Source organism: Protopterus annectens, chromosome 3.part0, assembly GCF_019279795.1.
Source record: "Protopterus annectens isolate FY-2018-M chromosome 3.part0, PAN1.0, whole genome shotgun sequence".
NCBI lineage: Eukaryota > Metazoa > Chordata > Ceratodontiformes > Protopteridae > Protopterus > Protopterus annectens.
In genome coordinates this window covers 1920424522-1920452291 of record NC_056731.1, presented here as the reverse complement: position 1 = coordinate 1920452291, position 27770 = coordinate 1920424522, and positions in this window count along the sequence as shown.

Genomic DNA, 27770 nt, shown 5'->3' with positions numbered 1-27770 from the left:
GTGAGTATTCAGGCTCCATGATTACTTACCCAGAGCAGGGATGTCACAAGGTACATTTCCTAAACCATCCATTTCAGATTGTATGTGCTTATTCTCCCCAGTTTAAGTGATTTTTTTTACATGGTCTCTTCCTAACAAGCCTGGCTAGCACCTTTAACTACTTTTAGAGTTAATGTTTCCACAAGGTCTTTATAAGTAACTTTCCTGAGTTAGACAACAAATTACTCTCTTTTATGCTGAAACAAGAGTGTTTTAGATGAAAATGTTTCTTGACTCTTATGATGCCTGTATGTAAGAATAATAGAAACTATTTGTACTCAGTAACAAACAGCCTCTCATTTCACATCTGAAGAATGCTCTGTGGTAAATTTTTAAATGCTGCAGTTTATTGGGCCTAAGTTATAACACAATTTTAATGAAGTTTAAAATATGTACAACGTTTTCTTTTTCAATGTCTGCAAAAACACACTTAAAGCTACTAAATATAAGTTTTGTAAACTGAAACTAATACGTGATAGCTGAATACATGAACAGTGTCAGTGGCACAACAGGAAGCACACACACATTTAGTGTAGAAGGCTTTGGATTCTATCCCCACTTCAAACAAACTAAGTGCTGACATTACAGTGCAGCATAAAGGGAGTACTGCTCTTCTGATTGTGTCATCCTTCGGATGCAATGTTAAACCCAGGCCCAATATGTTTGAGTTGTTGCTAGTGCATGTGGATGTAAAAGCTCTCATGGCACCTATTGCAAAGAATAGAAGAAGTTCCTTGATGACTTGGGAATATTTCTCTTAGCAGTATAAATACTACCTTGGTTCTCCCCTGAAAAGAGGCTACTAGCCTAGCGGGACTAACCTGGTCAGCAAAGGATAAATAAACAAAAATATGTAAAAACTGCTACAGACTAATGGATCTATGGGCTTTTGGTACATTGCGTTATCCAGGTTAAAGGCATAGTTTCTATCAAATAACATTAGAAGTTAAAACTGTTGTCATTTTATACATTTGGCAAGCCACCCTGCAGCCCAAACATCCACAGATAATTATTTTCGTATAACATCACTGAAACTTGAAAAAGAGCAACATTCAAAAAATATATTTTAAAATGCAAGTTACTCTTTTTCCAATGTGGCATAGTCTCAGACTGAGAATAATAAAGTCTGTGATGTGATATATATATATATATATATACACACACACGCACACGCGCATGCGCACGCTCCCACATGGAGGACTCCAGGGAACTCGCCCTAATAGCAAACGGCATGTTTTAAAGTTTTCTGAGGCTTACTTTGTTTATTTCTTCTTGAAACATGTATTTTATATGGTATCAAGTGCTCCTGTATTAGAAAATATATAGCTCAGCTGTTTGTGTTTCTAGAAATGAGATCAAAGCAACATGACTTATGAAGATGTATTTTGTGATAAAGGGAACAGTTGTCAGACACAAGTAAAATGTAATATCAGTAAGTTACAAAACTGTTTTATTCACTTACTTGAATGACAGCTCATTCATCAAAATGACCTCATTCATTATAGTGACACTGCTCTCAATGTTAGCCATATAAGTCTGTTCACAACATACCTACCTAGTTTTATTACTAGCAGAAATGGATTATTCACATTTTTAAACTTTGTACAGAAAAAAAATCTTGCTCTGTGTGATCTCTTCAGTGCAAGATCATTATGTGAACAATCAGTGCTAAACTTTCAGGGGGGATTAGGTTTGGCATAATGGTTAAGGTGCTTGCCTTACAAACACAAGGTGCAGGGTTTGATTCGCAAATGGGATAATTGGCTAGGCTTAAAATGGCTCACAAGGGCACTTAGCTTAGTAGTAATCTATGAACCTGTGAAGTTCTTTCAACATCATTTTTTTACCTCTCGAGGCTCTTAATATGTCTTAAATTTGGGTCTATATTATAACATCGAAGTTCAAAAACTTTGAATGTTATAATATCGAACCCAGTACAGCGAACGCTTGAAATAATGAAGCTGCAGAACACCGAATACTTCCCTAGGGAAAGTATTCAGTGGGCCGTTTTTGCAGCTTCATTATTTCCTCAACTGTGGAGCCAAGGTTACGGATCGGGTTAAGGTAAGTGTGCGAATGAAGGTGAGTGTGTGATTGGGCGTTATTTAGATGAGTTAGGGTTAGGGTGCAGGTCAGGTAAATGTGCGGTTGTGTGGACTTGAGGATTAAGGTGGGGTAGGTGAGTTACAGTTAGGGAGCGGGTAAGGTGAGTGTGCGATAGTTAGGGACCCTAGGGTTAGGATTGTGTTAAGGTAAGTGGGTAGCTAGTGGTGTATGTCTGGTTTAGTGTAGGGTTTCATGAAGTGTATGTGTATGGATTATTTATTTTGGTGTGTTTGAGTTGTGTGTATGTTTGTTGGAACAGCAAATTTTTTCCCTGGGAAAAATTTCACTATTCTGACTGTTCGGTTTTCTGGTGTTTTGATTGAATGGGGTCAATATTATAACATTCGATGTTTTTAGATTTTGATGTTATAATACAGACCCATTAAATTCTGCCTCACGCAAGTTTTTTTTTTTTGTTGTTTACTTAAAATCACAGTGTTTATTTGCATACTGTGTCTCAATGTACTTGCAGCATGTATTAGTTTTGCCATCTGCATTACTTTGTTTTATTTCATCTGTGTTTGGCCCATATTACTTCCAACTGCTGATCTCTGGCTATGCCCCAAGTAGCCCATTGTACTTTTGTTTCCTGAAGTCCTTTCTGTATCTAAGAGGGACAGGGTGTTCCAGCAGAATCCCACTGTTTCCATTTGGATAGGTTCTCCTTGTCTGGAGAAAGAAAGAGCTCATGTGTTATGGCCTCTAAGACTTACTATTACTCAAGAGAGACAAGAGCCAGAGGAGGTCATCGTATATATGCTCAGGGGTTGGGATTTAAAATACTTGTAAATACTAAATTTCTACTAATATGGAAAGGAAACTCTAGCTGGGCAGCTCACACATGAATAAGTAGATGTAACAACTTAAATCATCTGATCAGCCATACCCCCTGCTGTCATTGTACCCTTCCTTCAGCAAAGGAGATATGCTCCATTCTCCACCAGAATATGCCATGACTGTATGCAAATCTCCACTCCCACCCCCAGAATAGCTGAGTTGATATAGACTATTTATTCCCACCACCCACCACCACCTAGATCATCCATTGCCTGGGCCACTAATCAAACTAGGGCCAATCATTTTGAAGCCATAGCTCCATTCCTCTATGCCTTGGAGTTGTGCTGCTGTCTGCAATATATTTAGTATATTTTATTTACAGCTTTCTTCATGTACCCTGCTATAGATCATAGATATCTGCCTTATCTCTAAAACTTATACATTTTTATTTACAGCTCCCACTGTTAATGCAATATTTCAGGCATTCTCAAAAGCTGTTTTACTTTCTAGTAATAGCATCCTTTAAGTCCTCATCATTGCTTTGAAACAATATCCTGTCTTACAACATTTATTGTAATTAATCGTATAATAATAATAATGATCGGCTAATTTTATTATCTGAACAACCTGTGCAATCAATAATTATGTACATTTTATGGCATTTGCCTCAAAATTCTATTTCTGAATTCTTTTATTATGTTCATGGTGAAACTGGTTTAACAAACCTAACAGCTGCAACTGCTGCACATGGATTTTTTTACTTGGTTTACCAGAAGTTCGAAGGCTTCTGCTTAAACTGTATGTTTCAGCTCAACAAAGACAGTGAAGTGATACTTTGTTCTTGTCTTTATTAATAATCTCATAGATAGAAAAACTTTCCAGTATCTCCCTGTATTTCTTCCATGTCTAGATTTTCATAGAAAATGAAATACTACCTACTTACCATTTTATTTCCATTTATTTTTAATTTTATATCCTTACACTTCAGATTTCTTATAAATGCTGACATTTTAATGATCCAATGATTCTCGCTGTCAGGTAGTAATTTTTATATCTTAATAGAATTAAAAATTCAGCACTATAAACAGATTGAAGTAGTCACATCTCCATAACAAGCAACAGTACTACACTATACATGCCAAGGGATCCACAGTTTAGAATACCCTGGCACTATTGTGCAAGACCTAGGAAACTGAAGCTGGTATGGTTTAATATGAACTAGACAGTGCCTGTATGTATTTCACAGATGGAGTTTTTAATCTGAGCAACATTCTGAAAATGGATTTTGTTACAGTACAAAAAAGAAGAATGATTATTTTATTAAACTGAACATGTATTACAGCAAAATGCCTGGACAGATGATCCATGGTTTACTTTCCTATCACTCACCCTACCCTTATCAAGGAAAATTTGCAAATCATACTATGTTTTAAACTGAAGTTCTGTTTTCTCTGCTAGGTAAAGAAGGAAAGGAGGTTTGCTTTGCTTGTTATTCCACAAAAGCAAACGTATCCTTTGTTGACATAGTAAAAATTGCTAGGCATAACTGCTTTTTCTGAGGGGATTACCCACACTTGTTACAAGACATATAAATCCACAAACTGAATCCAAGAGGATGACAGAAACTAAACTACGAAAACAAAACCAAACTGGCACACTTCGGAGATGCAGGAGCACTAACATCACAGGCTGTAGTCCAGCAGCTCCAAAGGGCACCTGCTTGGTGCACTAACATCACAGGCTGTGGTCCTGCAGATTCACAAGGCGCCTGTTTGGTGCACTAACCTCACAGGCTGTAGTCCTGTACCTCCACAGGCCACCTGTTTGGTGCACTAACATCACAGGCTGTTGTCCTGCAGCTCCACAGTGCGCCTGTTTGGTACACTAACATCACAGGTTATGGTCCTGCAGCTCCACAGGGCGGCTGTTTGGCGCACTAACATCATAGGCTGTGGTCCTGCAGCTCCACAGAGCACCTGTTTGATGCACTAACATCACAGGCTGCGGTCCTGCAGCTCCACAGAGCACCTGTTTGATGCACTAACATCACAGGCTGCGGTCCTGCAGCTCCACAGGGTGCCTGTTTGTTGCACTAACATCACAGGCTGCGGCCCTGCAGCTCCACAGGGCATCTGTTTGGTGCACTAACATCACAGGCTGTGGTCCTGCAGCTGCACAGGGTGCCCGTTTGGTGTACTAACATCACAGACTGTGGTCCTGCAGCTACGCAGGGCACCTGTTTGATGCCCTAACATCTCAGGCTGTGGTCCTGCAGCTACACAGGGCACCTGTTTGGTGCACTAACATCAGAGGCTGTGGTCCTGCAGCTCCACAGGGTGCCTGTTTGGTGCAATAACATCACAGGCTGTGGTCCTGCAGCTCCACAGGGCACCTGTTTGGTGCACTAACATCACAGGCTGTGGTCCTGTAGCTCCACAGGGCGCCTGTTTGGTGCACTAACATCACAGGCTGTGGTCCTGAAGCTCCACAGGGCGCCTGTTTGGTGCACTAACATCACAGGCTTTGGTCCTGAAGCTCCACAAGGCGCCTGTTTGGTGCACCAACATCACAGGCTGTGGTCCTGCCGCTCCACAGGGTGCCTGTTTGGTGCACCAACATCACAGGCTGTGGTCCTGCAGCTCCACAGGGTGCCTGTCTGATACACTAACATCACAGGCTGTGGTCCTGCAGCTCCACACAGCACCTTTTTGATGCACTAACATCACAGACTGTGGTCCTGCAGCTCCACAGGGCATCTGTCTGGTGCACTAACATCACAGGCTGTGGTCCTGCACCTCCACAGGGATCCTGTTTGGTGCACTAACATCACAGGCTGTGGTCCTGCAGCTCCACAGGGTGACTGTTTGATACACTAACATCACAGGCTGTGGTCCTGCAGCTCCACACAGCACCTTTTTGATGCACTAACATCACAGACTGTGGTCCTGCAGCTCCACACAGCACCTTTTTGATGCACTAACATCACAGACTGTGGTCCTGCAGCTCCACAGGGCACTAACATCACAGACTGTGGTCCTGCAGCTCCACAGGGCACCTGTCTGGTACACTAACATCACAGGATGTGGTCCTGCAGCTCCACAGAGCACCTGTTTGATGCACTAACATCACAGGCTGTGGTCCTGCAGCTCCACAGAGCACCTGTTTGGTGCAATAACATCACAGGCTGTGGTCTTGCAGCTCCACAGGGCGCCTGTTTGGTGCACTAACATCACAGGCTGTGGTCCTGCAGCTCCACTAGGTGCCTGTTTGGTGCACTAACATCACAGGCTGTGGTCCTGCAGCTTCACAGGGCGCCTGTTTGGTGCACTAACATCACAGGCTGTGGTCTTGCAGCTCCACAGAGTGCCTGTTTGATGCACTAACATCACAGGCTGTGGTCCTGCACCTCCACAGGGATCCTATTTGGTGCACTAACATCACAGGCTGTGGTCCTGCAGCTCCACAGAGTGCCTGCTTATTGCACTAACATCACAGGCTGTGGTCCTGCAGCTCCACAGGGTGCTTGTTTGGTGCATTAACATCAAAGACTGTGGTCCTGCCGCTCCACAGGGTGCCTGTTTGGTGCACTAACATCACAGGCTGTAGTTATGCAGCTCCACAGGGTGCCTGTTTGGTTCATAGGTAGGTACTAGGCTATCGGCCCTAGGGCCCATACAAGCCTAGCCAAAAAATGTACCCTGGCTTTCACCACCCAAGAAAATTATTTTCCTGTGCCCCTGTCAAGCAGAGCCACAGATGTGATCCCCGGGGTGAATTTCCCATCCAATCATCAAGATTTTTCTTGAAGAGTGCTAATGAGGAGCTCTGTTTGACATAGATAGGTAGTCTGTTCCAGAGTATGGGAAGTCTCTGGGACAGGAATCTATCCCTCCAGCATGTTCTGTTTATTGTGGTGACAAGGTTAAGGTCCCTAGAGCGTGTAGCTCGGAGGGATTGGGATTTCTTTAAGTGGAGCATGTCCAACAGCTTTGTATGTTAGGCAGAGATCGCCCCTGAGTAGGCGATATGCGATGGAGTAAAGCTGTAGTTTTTTGAGACGGTCTGCATAGGGTATCTGTTTGAGGCCAGTAATCCTCTTTGTGAGGTATTTCTGTGGTCTTTCCAGTTGTTGTAGATGTCTTGTGAGGTACACACCAAAAGAGGCATTGTACTCTATAATGGGTCTAATGAGTGATGAGTAGAGGGGAACAATGACCTCTTTTTTTCTGGATGAAAATCCTTTTGTGATGAGATGAGCCACGTAGAAGGATTTCCTGACCACTGTGGCAATGTGATTATCAAAGGAGAGACTACTGTCCACCTGTGCCCCAAGGTCTCTTAACACATTTTCGGCATTAAGTAGACTACCAGCTATGCGGTAGTTCATGGGTACAGAGTTTTTACCAAAGGGGATGACAATACACTTTTTGGCACTGAGCTTCAGGCCATGGCTTTGACACCAGGTATCTGTCTCAGTGAGGCCCTTTTGTAGTTTGTCCACATTGTTAGGAGTTTCGATTATGGCTCCTAGTTTGCAGTCATCTGCAAACTTTGTTAGCCAAAGACCTTCTGTGTTGGCCTGCACTTCAGAGAAGTAGATACCAAACAGGAGAGGACCCAGGACTGAACCCTGTGGTACTCCACTTGTCACTGGTCTGATGTCGGATTTGGAATCCGCTACTTTCACAATGTGGGTTCTGTCCGTGAGCCAGTTGGCAACCCATCTTGTGACATAGGGATTTATACCTAGTTTAGTGAGCTTATCTATAATTCCAGAGTGGGGGATGGTGTCGAAAGCCTTGGCGAGATGTAGATAAGCTGTGTGAACCATTTTACCCTCATCTATGGCTTTGGTGACTGCTTCAAGGAAGTCAATCAGGTTTAGGAGACATGATCTGCCTTTTACAAATCCAAACTGAGTAGGGTCCAGAGTCTGGAGATTACCAATGTCTTTGTTTATGAGTTCCATGATGATACGTTCCATGGCCTTGCAGACCAGGCTCGTCAGGCTAATGGGGCGGTAGTTCCCAGGGTCCGTCATGGCTCCCCCTTTGTGGAGTGAGATAACTGTCACGGTGCGCCATTCAGTGGGTACAAAGCCTGAGGTGAGGCTATGATTGAATATGGTACTTAGGTAGGGTGCCAGTTCATTCTGTAGTTCGTGTAGAATGCAGCCTGGGATATTGTCAGGTCCCATGGATGCTGTATTCTTGGCTTTGGAGAGTGTGTTTTTTACCTGTGCAGCCGTGATTATAGGAACTTTGCATTCTTCCGGTATAGAGATGGGCCCTCTAGCGGGTGAGAGGGGGGTAAAGTTAGCATTGAACCTATCTGCTAGGATGTTGGCAATATCAGTTGGTTCTGTATATTTAGTGCCATTATGAAGCAACTCAGAGCAGATCTGAGTGTTTCCATTTAGATTCTTGACATAGCTATAGAATGCTTTGTGGTTGTCTTTAGAGTCAGTGGCAATTTTGTTTTCGTAACTAGCTTTGGAGGATTTTATGAGGGATCTCAGCTTCTTACTGAGGTTGACCAGGGAGTTCCTCCAGTTATGGGATTTTACTCTTTTTTACAACAGTTTCTTTCTTCTATTGTAGAGTTTGTTTATGGCAGAGGACCACCAGATTGGCTTCCTTTTTTTGGAGGATAACATCTTGGTTATATTAGGGATAGCATGATCCATGCACTCGTTAAGTGCTTATAGAGTGCATTTGTGTAGGATTCGGCAGTCATACCTCTATTGTCCATCTGCATGGGTGTCATGAAGTTTGCCATTTCTTTCTTAAGAAGTGTGAAGTTGGCTTTTGAGAAGTTTTTTACAATGGTTTCCCTAACTGGGGCTGGAGGTGGGATGTGGATGTCTAGGCTGATTAGCTTGTGGTCGGATCTGACCAACGAGGAATTGACCTCTGGTGTGGAACACCGGTTTCCCATGTTGGTAATGACCAGGTCTAGGATATTGCTGCCCCTGGTGGGGGTGTGAATAAGTTGATCCAAGGCATTGGAATTTATGAATTCTAGAAAACGTTGAGCAAAAGAGTTGGTACATGAGTAGTTTTCCCAGTTAATGGTGGGGTAGTTGAAATCGCCCATTATTAGGGTGTTGGGTTGTACCCTAATACTTTCCAGTGTATCAAGAAATGAGGAGTGTGAATCCTGGGGCATGGTGGGGGGTCTGTAGCAAGCTACAATTTGGATTGCAGTCTTGCCCAGAGTTAGTTGCACTTGGATAATCTCGGATGCATTATGCTGTGCAACTAGCCTGCAGGTGTGGATATCCTTAATGAATATGGACACGCCTCCGCCTTTAGTGCTTCTTTCTGGGTTAGGTGGCCGAAAGGTGTGGTATGAATTGAAGCCTGGTAATGCAGGGGTGCTCTCTGGAGCTTTGAACCAGGTCTCTGTCACTGCATAGATGTCAATGTTCTCCATTTTAAGGAGTGCCTTGAGTGCGTCCATTTTGAGGTTTAGACTTCTAGCATTGAGTAGCATTACCCTCAGATTTTGCTTGCTTGTACCTGTTATGGTGGTGAATTTGTCATTTGAACCTTGCCTAAAAAAGGCACTATAGGGGTTGCAAGAGTCTTAGCCAGTATCCGGAATCCTAAGGGCGACAGGTGCAGGCCATCTGTGGCAAAGCATCATGGACTGTCGGTCATGTCGTCCCAGGCAGACAAATACTGGATCCCCTTAGAATGACACAAATACTGGATCCCCTTAGAATGATGTGGTGGTGTACTAACATCACAGGCTGTAGTCCTGCAGCTACACAGGGTGCCTGTTTGGTGCACTAACATCACAGGCTGTGGTCCTGCAGCTCCACATGCGGCCTGTTTGGTGCATTAACATCAGAGGCTATGGTCCTGCAGCTCCATAGGGTGCCTGTTTGGTGCACTAACATCAGAGGCTGTGATCCTGCAGCTCCACAGGGTTCCTGTTTGGTGCAATAACATCACAGGCTGTGGTTCTGCAGCTCCACATGCTGCCTGTTTGGTGCATTAACATCAGAGGCTGTGGTCCTGCAGCTCCACAGGGTTCCTGTTTGGTGCAATAATATCACAGGCTGTGGTTCTGCAGCTCCACAGGGTGCCTGTTTGGTGCACTAACATCATAGGTTGTGGTCCTGCCGCTCCACAGGGTGCCTGTTTGGTGCAATAACGTCACAGGCTGTGGTCCTGCAGCTCCACAGGGTGCCTGATTGGTGCACTAACATCAGAGGCTGTGATCCTGCAGCTCCACAGGGTTCCTGTTTGGTGCAATAACATCACAGGCTGTCGTTCTGCAGCTCCACAAGGTGCCTGTTTGGTGCACTAACATCACAGCCTGTGGTCCTGCAGCTCCACAGGGCACCTGTTTGATGCACTAACATCACAGGCTGTGGTCCTGCAGATCCACAGGGTGCCTGTTTGGTGCACTAACATCACATGCTGTGGTCCTGCAGCTCCACAGAGTGCTTGTTTATTGCACTAACATCACAGGCTGTGGTCCTGCAGCTCCCCACAGCACCTGTTTGGTGCACTAACATCACAGGCTGTGGTCCTGCAGCTCAACAGGGTACCTGCTTGATGCACTAACATCACAGGCTGTGGTCCTGCTGCTCCACAGTGTGCCTGTTTGGTGCACTAACGTCACAGGCTGTGGTCCTGCAGCTCCACAGTGTGCCTGTTTGGTGCACTAACGTCACAGGCTGTGGTCCTGCAGCTCCACAGGGTGCCTGTTTGGTTTTACTTTGTTGTATGACCTGCTCAGTCACTCAGTATTGTAAGTGGAGAGCCAATGGACCAGAATCGGGATTTCAGGATGAAGCTCATTCACAGTGACATACATTAGCTACTATACCATACTCCCAGCAAATGACAGTGCTTTCAAAATTGCCTATCTGCTGAGATTCCTGCAGTGTTCTTACAAACTCAGATAGTTGCTAGAATAACTGGATTTGTGTTAGCATGCATATTCTGGATGATATGAAGTCTGAAAATCAAATGTAGATGATTATTTACTCATTATTTAGTGGAAATCACAAATTTTATGAAGAAAAGACCAGAAATATGAGGCAAAATCTGGACATTCTGTGAAATTCTGGACAGTTGAGAGAATCTGGACAGTTGAGAGTTATGCTCCTTAATTTTGAATATCCTATCATGTTCTTCTCAATACATTTGCAGTGCAGACAGCACATCATCTGAACTTAATGCACAAGCTGCTCATGGCCTACTTTTGACTTACAATAACTCCTGATCTCAAATACAGTTGATGTCTCACTCCAGTAATCTGCCATTTTTATGCTATATACTTCAGTCATACTCTAGATAAAGAACAGGTATATAGTCCCAGTTGTTGCCACAAATTAATATGTGATGATTAGGAGTTATGGGATGTGCAGTGAACCAGCATTATAGAGTTTGACTCCCACCACTGGTTTCACTTAAAATGCAAATGACAATTTGTTGTAGGGTTATATGATAAGTATATACTGCTACCTTGGGTAACAGTCAGCATCTGACAATATCCAGATAAATTTGACATTGTAGAGCTATACATCAGAGTTATAAGCCCTAGGACCCCAAGATTCCATCCTCCATTAACTACGCCCAGTGCCTTTCATTGTAATTCCCTGTGCAGTACTTTGTTGTGCATTATTTGAGAAGCAAATGGTTGAAACTAAAGACATTTTTTTGAGCTAGGACACATGATCCAAATTCTGATCATGGTTATTTTGTTCAAAAATCCTCACATAATATGTTTCATAATGGAAGTGAATGGTGACTCTTCAGCACTGACTTCTTCCTCCCCAGGCTTTAAGATATGCTACCACTAGTCAGTTAAATCTAACAAAAGAAGAACACACCTTACCATTTACCCTTAAAAAAATCGGCCTTTAAATATTCATATGGTAGTAATTAGCTCTGAGCAATCACCCCTTCCAAGGACAGAAACAACATAGTTTAGTACGGTTTACTATCAAAAGGACGAAAATCACATCCACGAATGGTGATTTCCGTGACAAATAATGTTGACTCATGAATATGAAGTAGGTTGAATGATCGACACAGCAACTTCGACAAATTCTGTCAACCTTAAGGTGGAACTCTCCCACTGACATGCATGCTATAACTCCCTGCTGTGTACAACCTTCTAAACGGATGTACAAATGAATGTCGACATTCTGACAGTCGCTCCTACCATGGTCGAGGAGGTGGATGTCGAGCATGTTACTGTCGTGTTTTTGATGGTAAACCATTTGGTACACAGGTAAACTGTATAAACCTTTAAACTAATAAATGAAACATAAGCCACAAGTATTCTAAGTAAATAATATTTTTTCCTAAAACAAATAAGCTGTTGAAGCATTTTCCTACACAAAAAAATACAAACCTTAAAAAGGTTGCAAGAAAAACTAAAAACAAATTCATAAAGATAGATAATGGTAAGAAAAAGACTAACAAACTAGATTCTGGCTATAGGTATGCTATGCCCATCCTTATAGGTAATCTAGTTCTATCTCCAATTGTATACTTCAGTAGTTATTCCTGTAGTCTGTACCTCTGTCACTGTCATTGACTTGGATGAACAGAAAGTACTTCTATTTATATAAGGCCCCAAGAATGATTTTGTTTGGCTTTGGTTTGAATTTTAGATGGTGACATTTTTGCTTTCATTGCTATATGTCCAAAGCATAAAGGTAAGATCGTGCAAGCCAGAGTCCAAATAAGGAAATCATCATGCAACCTAACCCAACAATCTCTAAGGAACATATGACTGGTACTAATATAGATAACAGCAAGTAGGAATCTAGAAAACAGGCAAGAAGGGTTTTAAATTTATTGGAGAACATTGGAAAGGAAACCAAGGTCCAGGAAATAAACAATTGGACAGGGAAAGGTAATAGAGTGGAATGAGGCCAACAAAAGTTTGGATTGCAGGTTAGAGACTGACGTCTCACATACCAGGAATTAATGTCAGAGTATAGGTAAAGAGAAAAGGATAGGGGACTGCTAAGTGAAAGACCAGCTAGGGTAGAGTTTTTAGTTGAGTTTAGAACAGAAGTTGCTGTTAAAAATGGATAATTAGTATGACATATCAAATATTGCATGATAACTATAAAAATAAATCGGAGGAGGATAGAAAAGACTGGGAAGAGAGACTGTAAAGGCAATTTATAAAGCAACAATGGGAGGACATCTGTATGTCCCCCAAGTATGCAACAAAGCCCAGTAGGGTTAGGCGCTTTTGCAAGGAAGTGTGTGCATACATATTTTTATGAATCACTAAAGTAACTGCTAGAATCCAAACAGAAAATGACCAGAACCAGTTCACAACTGTTTTATTACTGGAATTAAGCGCTTTCATGTGAATGTAACATACACCTTTTCAGAATAAAAACATTCACAAAAATTCAGTTTAAATAACCCACCAATAAAATCACATGACCCATCAACACACCTACCAATTCTAATCTTAAAGGCTACTTGCTCATGTTATAAAAATACAGAAAAGTCTATACAAATATATACTAAGAAAAAAACCTAACCTAATATTTCCCTAATGTGTACAACATAATAACAAATTAAATATAGTGAGACATAAATTCTGCTGTATGGTGTTGATATCAAAAAATAAAAAAACATGGTCTGGATGTTTTTCTACATGACAACACAATGCATTAGTAGTTCTCCTCTGCTTGATGTCATAAATGTGTTCATAAATGCTTTCTTTAAAACTACGAATGGTTTTCCCAACATAAAAACTTGGACACATTTTATATAAAGCCACATAAGTCACTCCCACCGATTTACAATTACAAAAAAAGTGTGTCCTTACTTTCATACCATTAATAAGCACCTCCTATTTCTCTAAAATGTACTGGCACAAATTGCACGCACCACATTTATAAGTAACCCAAGTCCTTTCACTAATGGTAGTATATATCTTGTCATCTGATTCTAACATGTTCTTGATGTATTTTGCTTTTCTAGTGACAAATAGTGGTTTGGTTCCCAAGATGTCAGATATCCCTTCAAATGCCTGAAAAACAAGCCAATTTTGGTTAATAATATTCCGAATGTAACCATATTCTTCAGTAAATGTGGTAATGAATGAACAATTATACCCACCATTTGTTTCTCTCTGATAAACCAAAGTTTTGTTATCTAACAAAATGGGAATCGCCTCCTTCTGCTGTCTCTTCTGAAGGACTTCCCTCCATATTAAATTAACTAAATATGGGGGGTAACCTCTAGTTGTAAATATCCCTTTCAAATTTACACATTCTTTGAAAAACATTTCTTCACTAGAAATCATATGGGCTAACCTTATACATTGCCCCTTAATGATTCCCCTCTTTTGCTGCATCGGGTGACAACTACTGTAGTGCAAAACGCTATTAGAGTATGTTGCTTTCCTAAACACTGTGCTCTGCATACTTTTATCTATGTCATCCTTGAAAATAAACACATCCAAATAATTAGTACTTACTGTACTATAATGGTATGTAAACTTTAAGTAAGAGGTAATAGAATGTAAATATTCCAAAAATCTATCAGTGTCTACTTTACTAGCATCCCAAGCAATAAAAATGTCATCCAAAAACCTCACATATAAATAATAAGGTGGAACATTTCCGTTGTTAAATATAAACTGCTTTTCCCATTGAAGTAATACTATGTTCACAAACACTGGGGCACAGCTTGCCCCCATAGCAACCCCTCTTTTATGTTGAAAAAATTGCCCATCCAGATGAATAAAATTGTATTTCAAAACCATGTCTAACGATGCATCAAGCACATTCATTTTGTTAGCGTTAAAATTACCAGATTCATGAATAAAATCATGAAACATTTCTTTTCCAACATCTTGTGGGATAACATTCAACAAATGTATTATATCTATAGTAAGAAATGCTAAACTAGTACTGCATTTAATTTTTCTCAATTTTTCCAAAAAATCCCAAGAATCTTTCATAACATGGGGGTAACCAGATATCAACATTTTTACTTTTTTGTCTATGTATACAGCCATGGGGTGAATGATAGAAGTTCTAGCACTCACAATAGGTCTCATAGGAGGGTTCCACAAACATTTATGCATTTTTGGGATCCCAAAAAGGGGGGGGGGACCACAGGGAATTTAACTTCTAAGAAGTCATACACTTCTCTAGAAATTTCTTCTTGTTCCAACATGTCTAACAAAATAAATCTAATTCTAAAATAACATGAATTAATATAGTTCAAAGATACTTGCTCATAAAAATCTTCATCTAGTACATGTTCAAACATTTTGTTAAGATAATCTCCTTTGTTCATAATCACTATCCCTCCCCCTTTACCTGGCTTCGTGACTCTAATCATTTTGTTTTGCATAAGTTCTTCTAGTAAGCATTGTTAAGAAATAGTCAAATTAGTTTCACTCATGTGAACATTTCTACCCCTTAGCAATTTTCTGAAATTAAATTCACATAGCTTCTCAAAAATAACCAGGAGTGTAGATAACACAGGGTTAAACATGCTGCTACTTCTTAGAATATTACTAATGTGATTGTTGTCGACACCATTAAACAATAGTTTGAAATTGACCTTTCTTAAGAACAGTTTTAACTCTACCATTAAAGTCTCAATTCTAGCATGTGCTGTAGGGACAGAAGTGAGTCCTTTACTCAAGAGACTCACTATATTTTCATTGAATGTAATATCTGTAAAGTTATACACTTTGTAGTCACTATTGGCATTAGTTAAAATGTTAGGCAATGCCTCATGCACAGTACTTGCTGTTCCAAAGTTATCTAATACTTCTGTGGATGCTGATAATATGAATTCTGCCTCTCGTATCTCCCTCTGGTTTGCCCTCTGTTCCATGGGTGCTAATTAGAGACGGAAAGGTAATTGAGTGGAATGAGGCCAACAAAAGTTTGGATTGCAGGTTAGAGACTGCCTTCTCTCATACCAAGAATTAATGTCAGAGTTCAGGTAAAGAGAAAAGGATAGGGGACTGCTAAGTGAAAGACCAGCTAGGGTAGAGTTTTTAGTTGCATTTAAAACAGAAGTTGCCGTTAAAAATGGATAACTAGTATGACATATCAAATATTGCATGATAAATATAAGAATAAATCAGAGGAGGATAGAAAAGACTGAGAAGAGAGACTGGAAAGGCAATTTATAAAGCAACAATGGGAGGACATCTGTATGCCCCCCGAGTATGCAACAAAACCCAGAAGGGTTAGGCGTTTTTGCATACATATTTTTACACCCTAAGCAGACTTCAGAGAATTTTTCCTCAGGTAAATAGTGAATGTTACAGGTGTGATGAGAAAGACAGAGGTAATTAAGACCATTTTTTAAGAGTGTAATGATATAGCAGATTTTAAAAATTCCTTATGGAGCACTTTGTTAGAAATGTTGGCAACAGAAAATATTCTTTTAAGCTAATATATAGGATCCAAATTCCCTAGATGAAATGAGTCTTTACAAAGTTTAATGCTATTAGCTAACAATTACTAGAAAATAGACATCAAAATCTAAACCATCTATAACTGAAGTACTGAATATTATAAAGGAAATAAAATAATGACGTGGGATCTTCAGAAAAGAAAAGGAGCAAATAATATAGAAATAAATGGAATTTGTGGGGATGATACATGGAGAACAATGTTCAGGAATAGTAGTGAGTTTTAAGAGAAGGCAGATATTAAGCAATTTGTATAATGTTACAATGAATTATCATTTTTAAAAAGAAAACATAATCCATAAAATATTAAAAATGTCACTACGGATTGTTTTCTTTTATATTAATGTATGTGAACCTATGTCATTGCTTAAAGTGTGATTTAATAAAGATCTGAAAAAAAGACTTGCCCTGCCCAGTTATATCCCATTTTACACTTTCTGATTTACATATTATACCTAATCAAAAAAGAAAATAAGTACAATGCAATTTCTTTTTCAATTTGAAATTGATTCAGAACAGTTTTAGTAAACATTTTATGCATTTTTTAGAACAGCAACATTTTCACATTCATTTATAGTTCTTCTCCTGTATCATCCTCCTTCCAAGATCCAGGCATGTTTTGTTGAAAGATCCTCAATCAATAAAGGTTAAGGTAAAATGCATACCTAATGCCACACTCACCTAGATTTTTGTTTGAAATGACCCTCTCTGTTTTTGATAACAAGGTAGCACATTTTGCCAATTTCCTCTGGCATTTCCTTGTCCTGATAGTTATCACTACCCTTTTGACTCCGAGTTGAGTCCCTTATCTACATGGTACTTTAACATTTGGATGCAGTCTGGATTTATTGCCTATCATGATAACATGTTGACACCCATCCTCACAAGCTTTACAGCACCCCTTTCTTTCCATTTCTAATACCTGGATGGTAGAAGGGAAAAAAGTAACTATAAGTAAAAGAATTTCTATTCCTAACATTATTTCTATAAAACTTTTCAGGATATAAATTGCATGTTTTATAGTAAAGCATCTTTAGTTGTTCTTGTATGTGATAAATATACTATAGTAAACAGATGCCTTTTTTTCTATATTTCTTTAATCTTTTTTAGTATTAAGAAATGTAGGCCTTAGAATGCAAAAAAAGAAAAATGCTAGACAAAAATAGGCTGTAATCTTGGGTTATTGAAGTGGGGAAATGGGGTGCTTACAGATCATAATATATGTTGAGCTGATATGTTTTCTCTTAATTTTGCGTAGGTGAATGTCTGAATTAAGACCCTTGGATTAATCTAATAACAAGATTTAAGTAGAAACAAGTAAATAAGAGAACACTAAATATAATGAAATTTTTTCATTTAGCAATAAATGTTTCAGCTTGTATTCAGAAGCCTGTAGCTGAGGATTTTTTTCTCTTATGTTTCCTTGGAGACAAGCGGTTAATAGGCAATAAAAAGCCAGAACACTGGTTTCTTCAAGGCTAAAAGTTATTGTTTTATGAAAGAATGCAAGTTGTTAAAGATAAAAAACAGACACCAATTAGTGAAAGTAGAAGCACAGGCAACAAAATGTGTCTTAGCATGGATAACCTCAATTTTAGGTTATTATGGCCTGTGTTTGCAGTTCTGTATTTAGAACATGTGTTTCTATTAGGATGGCTAAACTTCTTTAGTTAAGATGTACATATTTTTTGTATTTGTATTAATTTAATAGGTTATGGGGGAGTTCTGAAGATGCATTTGTTTTCTTTTTTGTTTAAGAGTTTTCATTAAAACAAAACGTCTTGTAAAATATTGATAATAAGAAAAAATGTATAAAGGATTAACCTGCCAAATATTAATGGGTTCAAGTAACACAAAAGATGGAAATAGAAACTTAAAAAAGCTGTCATATATAATAGATGGGAATAGTGACTTCTTATCATAATGGCTACACTTTCCATAATATTTTGGAATGTAAATGGATTCACAAGTATAGACAAAAAAAAGAATATTTATTTATATTAAGAAATGCAAAGTGCAAATATCAGTGATACAGGAGACACATTTGGAAAGAACTAAGTATATGAATTTGATAAAGAAGGGATTTCAGGATGGATATTCAGCAGAATATCAGGGACACAGGAAAGAGGGGTACCTTTATTAATTGCTAGAAGAGCTCCAATAGTAGTAGAAGAGGAAAGATAATAGTGGCAGACATGTAGTAGTAAGGGGCTACTGGCAAGGATGAGGATTACACTGGCATGTATTTATATTCACCTAAAAATGATATTATGGAGCTTAAAAAATTGGGAGAAATAATCAGCTTCCATCACAGAATATTACATATAGGTGGGGATTGAATGATTTTCAACAATAAGGATGTATCTGGGGCATAGAATGGAAAATATAACAAAAGAGGGTAGATTTCTGAAGAAACGTATGAAACTATTTGGTATGGAGATGTGAATTCACTAACAGGAAATCAGAGAGAATTTGCATATTATGTCACTGTGGTGGTGCAATGGTTAGCGTTGTCACCTCACAGCAAAAGGTTCTCTGGTTCAATCCTCAGCTGGGGTGCCTTCTGTGTGGAGTCTGCATGTCCATCCTGTGGTCACGTGGGTTTGCTCCGGGTGCTCCAGTTTCCTCCCACATCCCAAAGACATGCTGTAGGTGGATTCGACACTCTAAATTGGCCCTAGGTGTGAGTGCATGCATGTGTGTGCCTTCTGTGGAAGGTTGGGCACCGGGTTGGCAACTTGACACTGTAAAATTCCACTGCTAATCGTGAGCAGACAGGTGATCCGCTGTGGTAACCCCTAACCGGGAAAATCCAGAAGGAGAAGTCACAAGGTACAGTAAGTGAGCTAGACTAGATATAAATTATATTTCACAGAAACATCTGCATTTAATTGAGAACATTGCCACACACATCCAATAACTATTTCAGATCATACGCCAGTAATTACTAAGATGAAAATTCAGGGTAATGGTGTAAAGATGATACACTGGTGCTTCCCCACCCACATGTTAAAAATAGAGGAATTTAAGAAATGGGTAGTAGAAATTATTGGTGGTTATTAGGAAAGAAAATACTCCAGAAGTTATAGCTAGTGAGTGGATCAAAGGAATGTAGAGTTTAAAAATAGGGTAGAAATAAAATGAGATATGGTTAAGATATAACAAGAATTATTTAGAGGCACTGACAAAGGTTAAAGTATAACAGTAAGGGGAATCTCACAGAGCAAGCAGCAGTGCAATGGAAAATAAGGGAGTACCTGTATAATATGCATGAGTTTAGAAAGATTGTTGTTAAGGAATTATTTTTGATAATAATTCTAGAGCAGAAAAACATTTGGCACAATGACATAGGTGATAGAAAGTACAGAAGGCTGTTGCCAAACTTAAGGAGCCTATAACAAAGAAAATAACCAGGCATCCTATACATTTATTATAGATATTTCAGAAATTTTATGAAAATTTGTATAAAGCAGAAAAATGGAGAAATCAGAAAAGTACAAATGGAAATATTATGCCAAGGCTAGAGGTAAATGAGGCTCAACAATTAAAAGTAAAGAAAGGAGATAAGATAAAAATTATGATGTATAACCAATCTCCAGGAATATCTCCCAGAGTAGATGGTATTTCGGTGGAAGATTGGAAGCTAGGAAGCTAGGAGGTAAGAAAGTAATAAAGATCTGGAAGGTTTTAACAGTATTTTAAAAGGGGTCTATATCAGAACAATGAAAGAACATATGTGTGACTACATATAAGTCGACACATAATACGCAAAACCTGTAAATAGCGAACGGCCACATAATCAAATTTTTTCCTATTGAAAAAATTCACGTGACCGTTCAGAAAAAATAAAAATTAAAAACTATTATCATGTGGGGGGGGGCTTCGTCCCCCCACACCCCCCAACTAAATACACCAACTCTATGAGATTGCATTATAGTGAAGGAAAGGGCAACTCCGTGTAGTTGGCCAACTACCTTCTTGCCCTGTGACATATTCATCGAATCGCTTAAATGCAGTTCGATGAATGTGTGTCACTCTTTACGAATTTGCTCAAAAGCAGTTTCGTACTTCTAATATACACCCTTTTAAAAGTAGTGGAAGCACCAACATGCTAGAAAAAGTTGTGGTGGCTGTAATACATAAACATGGTAAACACACATCATATCCAGCTTCATATAGGTCCATTTCAATTTTAAACCATAATTATAAGTGGTTATTTCAATAGTGGCTAAAAGAATGGCATAGATATTGTCAAAGTTGATAGATATGAATCAATGTGGTTTGTAGAGGAGAGATAAACATTTGACAACATTAGTAGAACAGTGATGACCCAGAGGGATGCAGAATGTAAAAATATACTGCTGTTGTTGGTAGGTCTTAATACAGTGAAAGCATTTGGCAGAGTAAACTGGGATTTTATGAGAAGGGCAATGGAAGCAATTGCATTTTCTGGCACAATAATAAGGTTTATTAGGAGGATATATGAGGGACTGGTAGCAAAAATCAAAGTGGGATGGTTCTTCTCTGATAAGTTGTGTCTGAACAGAGGAACCGGGCAGGGGAATAATATTTCCTCTTTGTTATCTGCATTACATTTAGGACCACTGGCAAAGAAAACAAGGGACTCAGAAATTCAAAGATATAACTGGTATGGTATTCAAGAAAAGTTGGCTTCATTTGCAGATGGTATTATTTTGCACATGACAGAACCAGTAAAGGACATCTCAGTGTTGTAGAACATTCTGAAACAGTTCCGTTTTTTTCACGATATAAAATTAATGAAGTAAAACAAAGGCTATAGATGCGAACTGTATAACTACCCACACATGAATTGGTTCGGCAATACCCACATTTATAGGTTAAAAAGGGATTCTGGTATGGTAGCTAAGCACATGTGAGAAGAGACTAAAGAAAAGATAGCACAAAAACTCAGAAACTAGAAGCTGTTGCCTATGGATATGGATAGCAAGATGCAAGCAGTAAAAATATTTTTAGCCCCTTTAGTTTTATACACAGGTCAGACATATTTTTATCAACTAGAGGAGAAGTTGCGCATAGTAATTATTAAAGAGTTGAAGGATTTTATCTCGGAGGGGAAGAGGGCAAGAGTGAAGTGGGGTAAGTTGATCCTTCCAACAGAACAAGGGGGGTTAGTATTACCTGATTTGAAGGGATATTTTAGAGCTAAACTGTTAAGGCCCTTATACATAACACAAGCATAAAGCTACAATTCTAAGTGGAAAAGGTTGGTGATAAAGCCGGGAGATAATTCAAGAAATAAGGAAAGAGTGTGATTTTGGACACAGATCCTTAAGGAGAATAACAACAGTCATACAGAATATTATATTCATAAAGTAGTAGAAAGTATGCTAAGAACTAAGCCAATATGAGAATGGATAAAGGAGATTCTGCCGATAGGAAAGACTGCAATTGGGGATATAGAGAATAGACAAGAGGGGGCTGGAATTTACTGGAAGAAACTGGCAAAGGAACCATGGTACTGGAAACAAATAATTAGACAGGGAAAGGTAAGAGAATAGGAAGAGACCAAGAAGACACTTGGACTGCAGGCTAGAGATTGCCCTCCTCTATCAGGGACTGACAGAGTATAGGCAAAGAGAAAGGGGTACGGGAATCCTAAATGAAAGCCTTGCACTGGTTGAGTTTTTAGGTGAATCTAGAACAGAAGCTGCTATTAAAAATGGATTATTAGTAGGGCATATAAAATATTGTACAATAACTTTAAGAATAAAGCAGAAAAGGTCAGAGAAAATTGGGAAGAGAGATTAGACATTCAAGTCCCAAAGAAACCATGGGAGGACATATGCATGGCTCCCAAATATGCAACAAAATCTAAAGATCTAGGATTTTTGCATAGGTACTTTAATACCCCAAGCAGGCACCAAAAAAATTGTTTTGCAGTAGATGGCATATGTTGGAGGTGTAATGGGGAAGAAGGAGCTGCCTGGGAGCATATGTTCTCAGAGTGTAATGAGTTGTCAGACTTTAAAAACTCCCTACAGAGTATTCTGTCAGGAATACTGATCAAGAAAATAAGTATAACTAAGGAAATTATTTTTTTTTCAGCTGGAATGCAAGAGCTGAATTGTCTAGACATACTAAGGTCTTGTTAAGTTTAATTCTGGTGGCTGATAAAAAAGCAGTTACTATAAAATGGAAATCAAACTCTAAACCAGCCGTACCTGAAGAAGTAAATATTGTAACAGAGATAAAACAACAGGAAGTGGGCTCTTTAAAAAGGATAGGAGTCAATTACAGAGAACAAAAAATGGAAATTGTGGGAACAATACATACAGAAAAAACTGCTCTGGAGGAGGAATGAGGTTTAAGAGAAGGCTGGAAGTGAACATTTTCTGTAATGTTGGTTTGATTATAGAACAATGTATATGATGGCATAATGTTTGTAACTGTGAACTTGTTAATATGGTTTAATTACTTTATATAAATGTAAGTTTGCCTCTGTCACAACAGAAAATTCAATAAAAGTGAGTTTTTTTTTAAAGAGTGTGGGCTGTGAGGTAGTAGTGATTGTTCTAGGGCAGTATTCATAATTTCAGCCTATGCCTCACAGCAGGGTTATGATAATGAGGAAAAGAGTGCATTCAGACAGCAGTTGCATGACCTACTAGATAAAGCTGGCCAACATGAATTGATGTTGATAATGGGTGATTTGAATGCACATCTCGGAACAGACAGAACAGGATACAAGGACTGCCTGGGTCCACATGGGTGGGACAACAGGAATAAAGAAGGAGAGGCCATTCTAGATTTCTGCCTGGCAAATGGCTTGTTAATAGCCAGCACATGGTTCAGAAAGGCAGACAGTCACAAGATCACATACAACAGTGGCCAACATGCAACTCAGGTAGACGTCCTCCTAGTAAGGAAAAGGCACTGAGGTAGAATCAATAATTGCAAAGTCATCCCCAGTGAAATAGTCAGCCCACAGCATAAACCACTAGTTGCCACAATCAGCTGCAAGCAGTGGTCAGAGAAGGCTCTAAGTTCAACTAAGACCAGTCCAGGCTGAAGACCTATAAGTTGACTGGAGAGAAAATACAACAGTTCAAGGAATTACTCAGGGCTCTAGCACACCAAGAAGAGGAGGAACTAGGTGGAGTTGAAGAGGAATGGCAGCACCTCAAAGGACTACAGAACAGATATGTGGCCAAGCCAGGTATGGAAATAAGGTACATAAGGAAAGTTGGTGGTGTAATGCAGAAGTCTAGAAAGTAATTAAAAGAAAGAAGGAGTGCAGGAAAAAGTGGTAGATAGAAATGACCGACCAGGCTAGGAAGGAATACTGGTTGGCTAACAAAGAAGCTAAGAAAGGAGTTGCAATAGCAAAGAATAGGGCATCAGAGGCACTCCACCAACTTCTGGAAAGTGACTCAGTAGGTGGCACAAAGAAACTTTATCAGATTGCAAGGCAATGACAGAAAGGTAAAGAAGATAGGCAGAAACCTTCATAAGGGATGTCAGCAACAATCTGCTCACAAGTCTACAGGGCATCAAAGCCAGATGAAAGGAGTACTTCCAGCAGTTTCTAAATGAAAAAACTCCACAGAAGCTGTACTGCCCCAGACACAGCCTACAATGTGAGAAGAAGAAGAGCCCACCCTAGAAGAAGTAAGAATAGCACTAAGGAAAATGAAGTCAGAGAAAGCAGCAGGCTCAGATCAGGTCACAGCAGATATGATAAAGATGCTGGGTGAGATAGGGGAGACATGGCTCCTGAGGGTACTCATAGCAGTGTGGAGAGAAAGGTGAATTCCAGATGACTGAATAATAAGCATACTTGTGCCAGTGTACAAGAACAAAGGGGACATCCACAACTGTGAGCAGTACAGAGGCATCAAACTCCCATCACATTGCATGAAAGTTCTGGAGAGGGTGATTGATAAATGGATACGCAGAGTAGTAGAATATAAGCTGGGAGATGAGCAGTTCAGATTGAAATCAGGATGCAGCACAACTGACCTGATGTTTGCAGTGAGACAAATAGTTGAGAAGAAGCTAGAGATGAGGAAAGAGTCCAACTGGGCATTCCTAGACTTGGAGAAAGCATATGACAAGGTCCCAAGAAAGCTGGTCTGGGTAGAACTGCGGTAACTCAAAGTCCCAGAACATTAGTAGAATTAGTGCAGGCTACATACAAGGACCCAATGACTCCAGTATGAAGTGTTTGGCCTCACAGAGAGGTTTCCAGTGGGAGTAGATGTACACCAGGATTCAGCTCTGAGCCCACTGCTGCTAATACTGGTGATGGACTACATTAGCAAACAGGTTGGAGGGGACAGATCAACAAAGTTGCTGTATGCAGATGATGTGGCATTACAGGCAGACTCTGAGAAACACCTTTATCAAAGTATAGGGGAATGGAATGCAAAACTGAAGGTACATGGGATCAAACTGAGGACAGATAAGTCTGTGTTAATGGCAGCAAATTGAGAAAATCAGAAGAAGCAGAGAAGTGAGATAGAAGGGAAGATAGTGGAACAGGTAAATAGCTTCAAGTATCTAAGAGGGATAGTTGAGGAGAAGGGAAGCCTGAATGAAGAGGTCAAAGCTAGAATCAGAGGGGCTGCAGCCAATTGACATAGAGTGTCAGGTATAGTCTATGACACAAGAATGCCAAAGAAGCTGAAAAGTAAGGTGTACAAGACAGTGGTGCAACCAGTACTACTGTATGGTACAGAAACCTGGGCAGTAAAGGCAGAACAGCCGAAGAAGCTAGAGGTGATGGAAATGAAGTGCCTGAGAAGGGTGGTAGGATGCACATTGTTGGACAGATGAAGAAATGAGGACATAAGATCAGAAGCTCAAGTAGCTCCAGTTGCAGAAAAGATCAAAGAGAACACATTACAGCAGGTTGGACACATGCAGAAAAGCAGAAGACAATCTGGTGAAGAAGATTTGGGACAGACTGGAAGAAGGCAAGAGGAAACAAGGACATCCAGCAAAGAGGTGGATGGATTGTGTGAAAGAAGATCTGCGACAGTCAGGCATGAATGTTGAAGAAGACAGGAGTGTGGCATTGAATCGAGAGAGATGGCGACAGTTAACGCGATTCCCCGACCCCATGTTGATAAATGGGGAAAATGGGGGCTGATGATGATGATGATGAGTGATTTTTCTGCTGAAGAGGATAAGCTGCTGCTGTTTCTAGAAAGCTAGCATTATTGGCTGGAAACAAAAGCTATTTTTTCCACTAGTATCTTTAAGTTCTTAGCTTAGCTACATTGCACTGTGCTGAGCACATCACTATGCAAACTTGCATTCAATAGGCACAGGCACTTTAGTTGAAGTTTTACTCTTAGCAAGCCTAGTTAGAGCCATTCCAAAATAAAGATGCTGTGGGACACCTTGGAACATGGATAGATAACTGTCATATCCTCCTATGTCATACCAGCTTACTAAATTTCCTTAGTTTTGCTATCCTTGATAGCTGTGACACTAACATTTTCCCATACTCTAGAGATCTCATGTTTCCTTGTTTCCTAATTACTTTCACTGGAAAATAAAAACTACTGTGTGAAATATACTCTTTTATATTTACCTTGTGACTCTAATGATGCACATACTCTTTTTATGAGAAAAACTGCTTTACGGACTATACAAGTCTAATTTACAAGATCCCACCACTAACACTAGCATTAATTAATATGTGATAAACTTGCATAAAATCCCACCTGCTACCATCAATTAATATTTGATGGTCTGGGTTTATGGGTTTTAATTCCTGCACTGCTATTGTCAATATCTGATGTGCAATGGAACCAAAAGTATGGAGTTTGACTCACATCAGTGGTACCCAATAAATTAAAAAGATCAATCAGCTTTAAGGGTATATGGTAAATGCTACCTTAAATAATAGGCAGCACCTGCCCCACCCAGATAAGATCCATACTGCACAGTTTTAGGTTAGAATTGTAATCCCTGTTCACCAGGAAGTCACCCCACCCCCACAGTGAGCCCAATGCCTTCCAGTTCAACCTACCAAAAGTAAATAAAACTTGACCAAATTTATTTTCTACCCAGAAAACACACACACAACATTTTATAGAATGGGGGAATCAATGCTGATGCTTCAGGGCCATTTCCTTCCTTCCTTCCCAAAATTTAAGGTATGCTGCTATCAGTTAGTCAAAATTAAATTTAGAAGAATATATCTTACTGTTTTCCCTTTAAAATACGCCAATCTTTAGATGGTAGCAATTACCTCTGAGCAATAATTCCTTCCAAGGACAGACACCAACACAGGTAAAATACATAAATCTTTATGCTAGCAATCCAAACACTAGATACAAACACTGAAAATTAAATAACAATTTTTTACTTTAAATAAATAAGACATTTATTTCCCGACTAAAGAATCAAAATGTAAGAGGTTTACACTAAAAATTGAAACTCAGTCATTGAAAAGATAAGTCAGAAAAAGGATTGTCTAGTATCTAATCTGCTTCTGGTTAAATATATGTTATGCCATTACTGTTTCTGCCATTTGAGTCCAAAATTGAATTTTCAGAGTCCTTAAAGGCAATACAGTTGATCTCTGTCTCCAAGTATATCTTTTAGTAGTTATTTCTGCAGATTCTACACTTCTACAATTGTCAAGGACTTGGATTACCAGACAGTCCTTCCATTTATAAGTCCCAGAACAGGATATCTTGTGGCTTTGTTTTCAACTTTAGAAGATTAATTTCCTATTTTTACAGTTACATGTCAGAGGTGGAAGGATACGAGTCAGCAAGCCCAGCTCCAAATAAGGGAATCATAACATGACCTAACTCTGCAACCTTCAAGATGTATGAGACTTGTACCATAGACTTGCAATGATTTAGTTTAATTTTTAAATTGCAATATATTTCCATAGTTCAAATGTATGATTATATACCATTTTATACAATTTTACACATTCAACTTCTCTGAAGTTGTCGAGTGCAATGTGTCTTTCACTTGTACATTGATTCATTACAGCATTGGACAATTGATGCATTTTTCTTTGAAAGAACAGAAATATTTTCAACATTACAGTTTGCTTTACATTCTGTATGATATATAAATGTTTTATTACAATTTCAGTCAGTCTACCTCATGTGCCTTTATTAATTTATTTTCCAAATGTTTAGGGTTTCTAATACCCTGGCAGGAATGAACTCTATTCCTAAGTCAGGGTACCATTAAACTGCATGACATTAGTATTATTCGTTATTTATATTTGCCCAGTGCGTTCTGAGTGCCTGCAATGTATCCAGAATTGCTGCCTCCTGCATTTCATATGAGGTTATATGTATTCCTAGGATATTTAAATATGTTTGAAAGTTCTTTTTCATATTAGCCTTGCTTCTACTGCAACTGAGTGCCTTTAATCTGAATTGGCA